General features: G+C 39.4%; 1 long non-coding RNA gene across 1 annotated transcript; it reads left to right on the top strand.

Annotated features, from left to right (window-relative positions):
* The first annotated feature begins 6,817 nt into the window (after positions 1 to 6,817).
* On the top strand, positions 6,818 to 8,933 carry LOC107670261 (uncharacterized). Its single transcript, XR_001632075.1, has 3 exons — positions 6,818 to 6,898; positions 7,180 to 7,251; positions 8,885 to 8,933. It is a non-coding gene; the product is annotated as an uncharacterized LOC107670261 (long non-coding RNA).
* The last annotated feature ends 2,642 nt before the right edge of the window (positions 8,934 to 11,575 follow it).

Raw genomic sequence — 11,575 nt, 5'->3', positions numbered from 1 at the left:
TTTCAACCAAATTTAGACGTAATTTGGACGTCTTTTTATAGACGTTTTTTCACCTTTCACTTTTCAACCAAATTTAGACGTCTTTTTATAGACGTCTTTTCGACGACCTGAAAAAGACGTCTTTTCACCTTTCACTTTTCAACCAAATTTTAACGTTGTTTAGACGTCTGGCGTTTACGTCATTTCAACGAGTTTTTGCTGGGTGGGGCATCTTGTCAGAAAGCCGGTTCTGTAATCAGCGGTAAATCTCCATCACCTGCGTGCTTTCACATTGAGCAGCATTAACTACACAGAGCTGTTGTTCACTGATGAGCAGCGCAAAAAATCGCGCGAATATGAACGTGGTTTAGCGCAGCTCGTCAGTGAACAACGGCTCTGTGTAGTTAATGCTGCTCAATGTGAAAGCACGCAGGTGATGGAGATTTACCGCTGATTACAGAACCGGCTTTACTGATAAGATGCGCGTTAAATATCGCATGCGATTAATCGTGCAGCCCTAATGTAGACATAAACTAACTTGTATTGTTATTACGTTTTGTGGTGTGTATTGTCTTATAGCATGTCTCCCATCTCATTTAGATTTGTGACTTACAACCACTTAATGGCATTTTGGAGACTGATTGAACCTGCATCCCACAACATGGTTCGTGTGACCAGAGCAAGGACAGCTGCGACGAGGAGTGAAGTTGGAGCAATAAGCAATGCAACGATAATGATATTATATTCTTTAGGACAAGGAAAAATATATATTTACTTTTCTCTCTTGATGCATGAATATTATGTGTATCATAATTATTAAAATTTAATTTTTACAGTGTCAGTCTCTCCAGCCCATTGATGAGTTCTTCCTCTTCATGGTCCACCTTTCAGTTGGTCTTACACAGCGGGATCTTGCCCACAGCTTCAAAATCCAAGAACCTGGGCTAATTTTCTGTACACCGTTCTTGGGTCTGTGCGCATCTAGATGTCTGAGGAGGCAGTCAAGGCTAATCTGCCCAAAGAGTTCCAGAACTATCCAGACACGCAAGTGGTGAATGACTGCACAGAGCTGCGCTGCCAAACACCATCCTCTCTCCTGCTTCAGAGTGCAGTGTTCTCTTCATATTAGTCCCACTGCACCTTCAAGGGGTTAATTGGCATGGCACCACATGGTGCAGTCACTTTTGTGTCATCCCTGTATGCAGGATCTATCGGTAACAAGGAGATTTTGAAGCAGTCTGGCATAGTGTCTTTGCTGAAACCAGGAATGGCCATTATGGTTGATAAAGCTTTTCTTGTTGATGACTGTGTGCCATGCAAAGTTTATAGACCTGCTTACCGTTCGAAGAAGGAACAACTGTCAGCTGATCAGGTGAGAGAGACACAATCAATTGCTCGGGTCAGGGTCCATGCTGAGCGTCTCATCCGCAGGGTGAAACAACACAAGCTGTTTGACACAGTCATCCCTCTCTCCATCACTGGGAGCATCAACCAGCTCTACACAGTTGCCTGCCTTCTGGTAAATGACCAGAATGGCCCACTGGTCAAAGCATGGGCAAAGGATTAGACAACAGGATGGATTAATTTGGTTTTATTTGTACAGCTTGTAATATAAAATGTAAATAAAAATATTGTGAACATAAATATAAGTAACTTTGATATAATGTAATGTCAGCATGTAAATATAAATTACTTTGATAAAGTATAATGTAAACATGTAAATAACTTATACATTGTTTCTTGTAAACCAGTGTAATGTAAACATGTAAATAAAAATTGATACACTGTTTCTTGTACACCGGAGTATTGTAAATATAATTACCTTTGATACATTGTATTGGTTACATAAAAAAAACGTATATATATATATATATATACACACACACATACACACTTGTAGGTATCTTGGCAGGTAGAAGCAAAAGAAAAAGAAAAGGTCAGCATTCTCTCGGATCATTTGAAACATTTTGGTGTCTTTGTAGACGCACTGGATCATCATGTCATTTTGTGCATATACAACAAAATCACACCCGTCAAATCCTGAGATTAGCATCTGACCTTGAACTTGCCAATAATATGCATGCTGCTGTTTCAGTTCTGGTTTGCCATTCTGAATCTTAAGTTATGGGCAGTCACTGTACCTATTTACATTTGGGCACTTTACCTCCAAAAGACTGAAAACTGGGTGCTCTGTAGGGTCATAAAAGATGCCAGCAAGAGATGCCCCAAACCAAGGTGCATCTGGGTGAATCCAGGCAGATAGAAGTTAACTTCTCGCAACAGACAATATTCATGAAAAACTGCAGATTTCATTTCAAGACCTCTCTTCATATCTGCAGTCTGTAGATCCTATCAGCCAGGTGTACAGGTACAATAATAATAATAACAAAAAAGTACAATATAAGATAATAAGTATTGAATAAATGAATGAATGAATGAATTATGCATTTATATAGTGCTTTATTGTGTATTGCTGTACACCCAAAGCGCTTTACAATCATGTGGGTAACACTATGTATTACTAATAAAATTGTATTTCTAATAAACATTGAAAATATAAGAATGGCCAGTTAGAAAGAGATTTAAGCAGGATTATGCTATTCATGTGAAGTCGTTCCTATCACACCGAGAGTGCTGTTGCTGCTATCAGGTTTATACTTGTTGATGCCGTTTATTTAAGTGCAGAAAATAGCAAATGGTATAAAATAATTTAAAGGGGTCATATGATGCGATTTCCAGTTTTCCTTTCTCTGCTCGCGATTATGGTAAGGGGCATTACATTTCCGACGAGTGCTTGCGGTGTTCGGCCAATCACAATGCACTGGGTCAGCTGGCCAATCAGAACAGACTGCGCTTGTCAAAGGAGGGACTTTGTAGAAAACGAAGCGTTTGAGAGAGGCGGGGCATAGAGGACCTACAATAATGTACAGTATTTGAAAAATAATGTGTTTTTTTAACATTAAAGCATGTCAACATATTCTGTTACACCAAATACACAAAATAATGATCTTTAAAAAAGCATCATATGACCCCTTTAATATAGAAATACATATGAAATCATTCTATTTTACAGCTAAGAATCGGCATAAAATTGGGGGGTTATGCAGCCTCATGAGCTTGATTTGCTAATAGACAATAGAATTATAATACTCACCCTCAAAGTTGTCTATGTAACTTGAAACGTATTGCCCTTCTCCATTTTACTTGACAGCGTGACAGCTGACAGCCTCACAATACGACAGATATAATTAACGGTAATCCTGGTAAGTTCTTGCAAGCAGCAAGTGTAAAATCATATTCATATTCTCCTCATTCATTTTGACAGCTCTTGGTAAAGAACAATAGCTTCCGGTGCAGTGCCGGAAATAAACGCGCCCCCTGAGAATAAACGCGGAAGTGACCGCGCATAGAGTCTATTGAGATTAAAGTGTCAATGAGTAAAACAGAAATAAAAGGGTTAATTGCAAAAGAAATAAGAAAAAACTGGCAGAAGGAGTGGGATAGTGGAATAAAAGGCAGACATTTTTATCACATTCAAGAGAAGTTAGGTCTAGAAAGAAGAAAGTTTGGTGTTATGGTGTAAGGGTGTTAATTTATTTGTTTATTTTTCTTGTTTTTTTCCATTGTTTTCTCTTGTTCCCTTGTAGGTGGCAGGAGAGATGAGGATCACCTGCTTCAATTAGGAAGTGGGAGATATAAGTATTCCGGTTATTGGCATGAGGGGAGGGCGTGTGGAGAAGTGACATCATCTCCACCTGGTGTTGGATTGCTTCGCTTGACGGGATCTGTCATTTGCCGTACTCTGGACTTTTCAAATTGCCATTTAATGTCATGGTATATTATGTGAATCCCCTAGAATTATGTAATAAACTTTGGTTGTTACTATGAGATTTTTGGTGGATGGTTCCTTTGTTTGTTGCAGCCACGAGACGGCCGTAACAAATGGGGGCTCGTCCGGGATACGGTTATTCGTCAAGTTTCTGATCAGAATTACCTGATTTCAATTCCTGAACGAAAGCGACGTTCACAGTTGTGCCATGTAAACTTGCTAAAACCTTTTTACTCTTGTTCTAGGGATTTGGAGAAGATTCCAGTAGCAGCAGCTGTGGCTTCTCCTGTGATGGAAGTTGCAGAGGATGTTGAAGAACCTGGGGATGGTATGTTGCGGCCCCGACTAAATAACTCTGAAGTTTTAAATAACTTGGAGGATTTTGTGCAACATCTGCCCTTTCCTCAGAGAGCTGAATTGCTAGCTTTGATTTCAGGTTTTCCTATGTTGTTTTCAGATTCTCCTTCACGCACTCATTTGATAGAACACGATATAGATGTTGGTAATGCAACACCAATATGTCAGCATTTTTATCGTGTTTCTTTGGATAAGCAACATCTTGAGTCGGAATTTAAATATATGATCGAAAATAACATCGCTAAACCTTCTTTCTCAAGTTGGGCATCACCTTGTTTATTAGTGAGGAAGCCGGATGGGACGTATCGTATCTAAAAGGATATTGGCAAGTGTTGTTAACAGCTCGTGCACAAGAGATTGCTTCTTTTATTACCCCTTCTGGGCTATATTCTTACTCTGTTATGAGTTTTGGCCTTCGAAATGCACCCGCTACTTTTCAGCGCTTGATGAACCGTGTAACTTCTGGGTTAGATGGATGTGCTGTCTATTTAGATGATGTGGTTGTATATAGTGATACGTGGGAGCAACATCTTTTACATATCAGAGCACTTTTTGAGCGCTTGGTGGAGGCTAGGCTCACGGTCAACTTGGCGAAGTGGGAGTTCGCCAAGGCGACTGTGACCTATATGGGGAAAGTAGTTGGGCAGGATAAGGTACGTCCAGTGCGGGCAAAGGTCTTGGCAATCGATAAGTTTCCTCCACCCAACACGAAACAAGAGCTTATGTGGTTTTTGGGTATGGTGGGCTATTACAGGAATTCTTGCCCAAATTGTTCTTCAGTGGTAGCCCCCTGACTGATTTGCTGAAGAAGAATGTGAAATTTGAGTGGTCCTTGCTGTGTAAACAAGCTTTTGAAAATGTGAAGTTGCTACTTAGCACGGCACCTGTGTTGGCTGCCCCACGCATTGGACATTCTTTTCAAATCCAGGTAGACGCCAGTCATGTTGGAGCTGGATTGGTACTGTTACAAATTGATGTACACGGTATTGAAAGACCAGTTTGCTATTTTTCCAGGAAATTCAAGTCTCACCAGTTGCATTATTCCACCATTGAAAAGGAGGCTTTGGCTTTGATTTGGGCTTTGCAGTTTTTTTTAATTTTTAACAAGTGGAACCTTTCCAATTGTGGTATTTTCAGACCACAATCCACTTACCTTTTTGCACTCTTTGCAGGGCCCAAACCAGCGTCTTATTCGATGGTCTCTCTTTTTACAACCCTTTTCTTTGGAGATTCGACACATCAAGGGTGTGGAGAACGTGCTGGCTGATGCTTTATCTCGTGCCCCGTGTGAGAGTCTTTGTGACTGATTTAGTTGATGTATTTGTGTTCTGTTCTCCCTTATTGTGACTGTGGTTCTTCCTAGGTATATCCAGAGTTGCTGCTATTGGAGTTGCGAAGGGGGGGATCAGATTGAGAAGGCACAGTACTGGAGGTCCTTTGCAAGGATCCTCTCTTTTAAGGGGGGAGGTGTTATGGTGTAAGGGTGTTAATTTATTTGTTTTTTTTCATTGTTTTCTCTTGTTCTCTTGTAGGTGGCAGGAGAGATTAGGATCACCTGCTTCAATTAGGAAGTGGGAGATATAAGTATTCCGGTTATTGGCATGAGGGGAGGGCGTGTGGAGAAGTGACATCATCTCCTCCTGGTGTTGGATTGCTTCGCTTGACGGGATCTGTCATTTGCCGTATTCTGGACTTTTCAAATTGCCGCTTAATGTCATACGTGAATCCCCTAGAATTATGTGATAAACTTTGGTAGTTACTATGAAATTTTTGGTGGATGGCTCCTTTGGTTTGTTGCAGCCACGAGCCGGCCGTAACATTGGTAATAGAAAAGATGACGTTTTAATGTCAAGAATGCGTATTGGTCATTGTTTGTTAAATCAGTGTCTGTATAGAATAGGAAAGCATGAAACTGGAAATTGTGATAAATGTGGTCATGTTGAATCAATAGAACACGTACTTATTGAGTGTGATGCATATGAAAGAGCAAGATTTCAACTAATTCAAGCTTTAAGATCTTTGGGAATAAATAACTTGTCACCTCAGGTTCTGTTAGGAAATGGCCCAAAACAATCAAGAATATTTCATGAATTAATTATTTTCCTAAAAGAAACAAGACTGATTAATAGAATTTAAGATACCGTTGTATTAAAAGAAAGGTTTTTTTTTCTCTCCTCTCTCCCCTCCCCCATTGTCATTTGTGTTATTGTTTTCCAACTTCCCAACCATTATGCAATACACACTCCTATCCAGTAGGTGGCGGGAATGCACCATTCAAGTTGGTCTGCCAACCGCCATTAATACCAGAAGAAGAAGAAGAAGGTAAGCATTTTGTGGCGGTAATGCACCTACAAGTTGGTTTGCCAACCGCCAATAAACACCAAGGAAGAAGAAGAAGGTAAGCATTTCAAGCTTGTTTATACCTATTTAAAGCACTTTTGAATGTTTGTGATTTATTGTCGTATCTTATTATTTGAAGATTAACCAGCTAGGCAACGCTAATGTATTAGCTAGAAAAGAGGAATTAACACCCCATTAAATCAAAGCTATCAACGGCAAGTGTTAAATATGCAGTGTTTTACACCTCAGTTTGTCAATGGGAAAATAAGAAATATTTTTTGTGCTTTTCTCAGTCGGACAGAGACAAACAAGTCCGGTGATTTTTGTCTTTTAAACCAGAAAGACAGCTGACATATCTAACCGACACTCACGCCACAGAAACTAAAACAACAGGTAAGTTAGACAAACCCACCCATTCACTTTATTACAATAACTTTTAACTTTTTGTTAATTGTTATTTATGATCCGCTTCGTCAGTTTCATCTAGCATATCCATGTGATGCTTATTAAGTTTACTAATGCAGCTGAAGCCCCGGTAAACAAATTGGCTCGAGGAGCATTTATGATGGCTGTTTTGCTAACGTTATTTACCATTTCAGACTGATATTTGCTCCTCACGTTTTTTTATTTGAAACTCATACTTGCATATGTTTTTTTAAATCAATTTTTTTCAGAGCAAAGGCACCATGGAGTGCTGGGATGTCAAAGGCAACAAGATGGCTGCAATACTACGAGCCTAAAATTAAGTAAGTTAAAGGAGACATATTATGCCCCTTTTTACAATATATAATATACCCTGTTTTTCGGGCCTGTGTCTTTAAATGCAAATGAGCTGCTGCTCCCCGCCCCCTTTTCCAGAATAGAGCTGCGCCGTTACAGCTCGGACCTGCTAAAAACATCTGTTATGGTTCTGATTATCATGTTTATTGCGCTGAAATCATGCGGTTTAAATCATATGAGTTTAAACTTCTGATATAAGGTTTTCTGAGAGCACACATCCGAAGCACATGGACAGAAAGCGGCCACCACACAGCATGTGAGAACTAAACTAAGTTCTCATTCACACACAAGTTTACGTTAAAAATACACGAGTTACAAAAACAGTCAGTTATGTCTGTGAAGGTAAACTGCTGGGAAATAAATTGCATGCTTATTTTAGATCTAAATAGTGTTCTGTGCTCGTCTGTGCAGACAAAGGCAGAACATTTAGTAGGTTTTGCTCAAACTTTCGCCATGGCATTAGAGCTGGTACACCGTTGTCACTTGCGAAAACACGATGACGGCGCCGTGGATGGAAACTTAGAGATTAAGGGGCGTTAATATTATAATGAAATCCCTTTGCCACGTCACCAAGGGACCAAAATCAGACGCGCTCGTTTTCTCAGACGCTTGCAGAAAAAGGTTTCCCAAAACAAAGTTACTGGGTTAAACTTTTTCACGTTTCCTTGGTTGGTAGATGCACCGGGACCTGATTATAGCACTTAAAACCTGGAAAAGTCAGATTTTCATGATATGTCACCTTTAAGTAGAATTCACATTGATTTAATTGATGGGTTTTAGTGTTATGCGAGATGAAAATCATCACTTTATGAAAGATTAAGTATATTTCTTCATTTTTGGATGAATTGCTATTTTTGCAAATGTAGCAGCACAAATGGGTCTTCTGAAGCAGTACAATATTTTAGAATGAAATTGAAATCTATACATTGATCAACTGATGCATACACAGCCCAGACAAATAGGCTATTGGTTCTTTCACACCACATGAATGCCATCATGATATTCAAGGACCAATGATGTTTGATGTAATGTTTGATGTTTGTGCCACCATTTTTTATTCAGACTGTATTGGCAGAATGAATAACATATTCAATTTCAGTTTGCCTTTGATTCAGAGTCATTGTGCTTCAGAAGAATACAAGTTGGGTCTTGAAAGTTCTACTTATAGTAGGCTTTCTTAATATGGATTTTTAAAAAAGGTCTTTTGTGTTATATTTCCACTTGCACTTATTTTAAAGTTGCTTTGGGTTTGTATAAAGGTGTGTTGATTTATTATTTATATTTATTAATTTATATTTATTTGGTTGTTTTATTAATGACAAATCCAATTCAATTCAATCTCAAGAACATTCAGCTGATACACCCTGAAAGTTTTTCCCAATTAAATCCAGTTGACCAACAGCTCTGGAAAACGTGAAAATTACTACAAGTTTTTGAAAAGTACTACAAGGTTTTAAATGGGCACACGCCTTACTGAATAAACACTACTCTGATCCTTCACACCTTTATTTTCATTTATGAACATTTAAATGTCTTTCCACACAAGTGTTAATTTTATGATTTTTTGTGACATACTAACACTTTTTTTAATGCATTTAGAAAAAGGAGCCTGACCAGGTGCAGAAGGCAGCAGTCCCCATCATTGCTGTTGAGGAGAAAGAGGAAATGTCATGAGGGAACCCACTGGATGTTTGGATTGTCTTTGCAGACGAAGAGGTGATGTCAACCAACAGCACTGCTGCTGTTTTTGCACTTTATACAATTACACTTTATGTATTTAGAGTACACTAACTTCTCAAAGCAGCTTTACAGAAAATGCATGTCTACATAACAATTTAGCCTGACCTGTACTATAAATACTATACTTTTCAACTTGAATAGTGTTGTATCGTGATTTATAGTGATGCTACATGGGTGTACTCACTTCTGTTGTATACTGTATGTTTGACTAATACATTGGAAGCAATATCGATGTGACATACTGATACAATTCCTCACTGCTAATCATGATTCAGAGCCCCGGCCCCCATCATGTACACCTTCTACAGAGGCACCATCGAGAGCATTCTGACGAGCTGCATCACTGTGTGGTATGGTGCCTGCAACGCATCCTGCCGCAAGACACTTCAGCGCATCGTGAGAGCAGCTGAGAAGATTTTGCTTTCGCCTAGAAACACACAGCGTCTCCCTGACATGGCTGCTTCAACACTAACTGCGGTTACTGAAACCACGCCTTCTTTCTTTGCATGCACATTTGGGCGGCAATATGCAAATATTTCCACATAGTGAGGTAGATATGTTTGGGCGTGTTAGAACGAGCCATTTTAGGGGGGCGTGGCAGAGTCTTAAAGTCTTGTGGGATGTTTCCAGTATGCAGTGGTTAGTACCTACCAAAAGTGGTGCAACGAAGAGGTGCACGTGCATTAAGGCTCATTAATGCACGTGGGGAGCGAAGGCTTGTCCATCTGGTAACATCACACAGAAGAGCTGCTGTAGCTCAGATTGCTGAAAAACTTAATGCTGTTTATGGGGCTGCATAGTTGCAGATTGATCAGAGTGTCCATGATGACCCCTGATGACCATGATGTCCCCTGTCCACCATTGATCAAATGAAGGCATCACAGGAGCCAGGAAGTGAAGCTAACGTTGGATTTGAAAGTGCCTTGATGCCTTCCTATACAGCATTATTCAGTTTTTGGACACTAATATCACCAATATCACTTTTCTTTGTGCTTTATATATATAATATATAAATATTATTACTTGCCTATAAGGCCCTTAATGGGTTAGCTCCTGCGTACCTAACTAGTCTTCTACCACGCTACAATCCATCACGCTCCCTAAGGTCGCAGAACTCTGGACTTTTGGTAGTACCTAGGATAGCAAAGTCCACTAAAGGAGGTAGAGTTTTTTTGCATTTGGCGTTTCGCATTCAGGGTTCAGACACACTCTCTCTGTTTAAATCTAGATTAAAGACACATCTCTTTGGCCAAGCATTCAAATAATGCATCTCATAATCTTGTACTGAAGTTATATCTGATCAAATGCACATTATTATTCTTTAGCTTGGGTTAAACAAATCAATTTTGCTTGGTTGGAACAGCAGCTACGCTAATTATGTCTCTATTTGTTTCTCTGTTTCTGCGGATTTACACAAGATTCGGTCTGGATCCAGAACACCTGAGACGAGATGATGTCAACCCCTCAGAGGACCTCAGATGATGCCAACCCTGAAACAACATACAGAACTACCAAATGTTCCTATAAGTTTGATTGCAACATAATAATTGCTGGTAATAGTGTTCGTCTTTTTGATTACGTCCTTAATTGATTTTTCCGTACATTTCTGCCATATGTACATTAACTGACAGTCACCACTGATAAGCTACTACTAAATATATTGTAGAAACTTAATTTTCTGTAAAGTTGCTTTGCAACGATTTGTATCGTGAAAAGCTCTATACAAATAAACTTGAATTGAATTGACAGCTCTGGAAAAAAGAGACCACAGCTAACATATCCATTTCTCTGGTTTTACTATTTGTAGGTATGTTTTTGTAGGTAACATTTTTGTTTTATTCTATAAACTGCTGACAACATTTCTCCCAATATCCAAACATATCCAACATATTGTCATTTAGAGCATTTATTTACAGAAAATGACAAAATAACAAAAATGGTGCAGTGTTTTCAGACCTCAAATAATGCAACGAAAAGTTCATATTCCTTTTTAAACAATACAATACTAATGTTTTAACTTAGGAAGAGTTCAGAAATCAGTATTTGGTGGGATAACTCTGATTTTCAATCACAGCTTTCATGCATCTTGGCATGCTCTCCACTAGTCTTTCACATTGCTGTTGGGTGACTTTATGCCACTCCTGGTTTAAAAATTCACACAGCTTGGCTTTGTTCGATAGCTTGTGACCATCCATCTTCCTCTTGATCACCAGAGGTTTTCAATGGGGTTCAGGTCTGGAGATTTTGGGCTGGCCATGAAAGGGTCTTGTTCTGCTGAAGAAAAAAATCAGTTGAGGAACATTGTCAGAGCAGAATAAAGGAAGTTTTCTTCCAGGACAACCTTGTACATTGCTTGATTAATGAGCCCGACTCCAGCCTTGATGAAGCACCCCCAGATCATCACCTTTCATCCACCAAATTTTCAAAGCGGGTGGCTTATAGGCATCTCCAGGTCTCAGTCTAACCATTAGATGACCAGGTGTTGGGCAAAGTGGAAAACTGGACTCATCAGAGAAGATGACCTTCCTCTAGTCCTCTATGGTCCAATCC

Source organism: Sinocyclocheilus anshuiensis, unplaced genomic scaffold, assembly GCF_001515605.1.
Source record: "Sinocyclocheilus anshuiensis isolate Anshui unplaced genomic scaffold, SAMN03320099.WGS_v1.1 scaffold1017, whole genome shotgun sequence".
In the NCBI taxonomy this organism is placed as follows: Eukaryota; Metazoa; Chordata; class Actinopteri; order Cypriniformes; family Cyprinidae; genus Sinocyclocheilus; species Sinocyclocheilus anshuiensis.
This window is presented reverse-complemented; position numbering and strand designations above follow the sequence as displayed.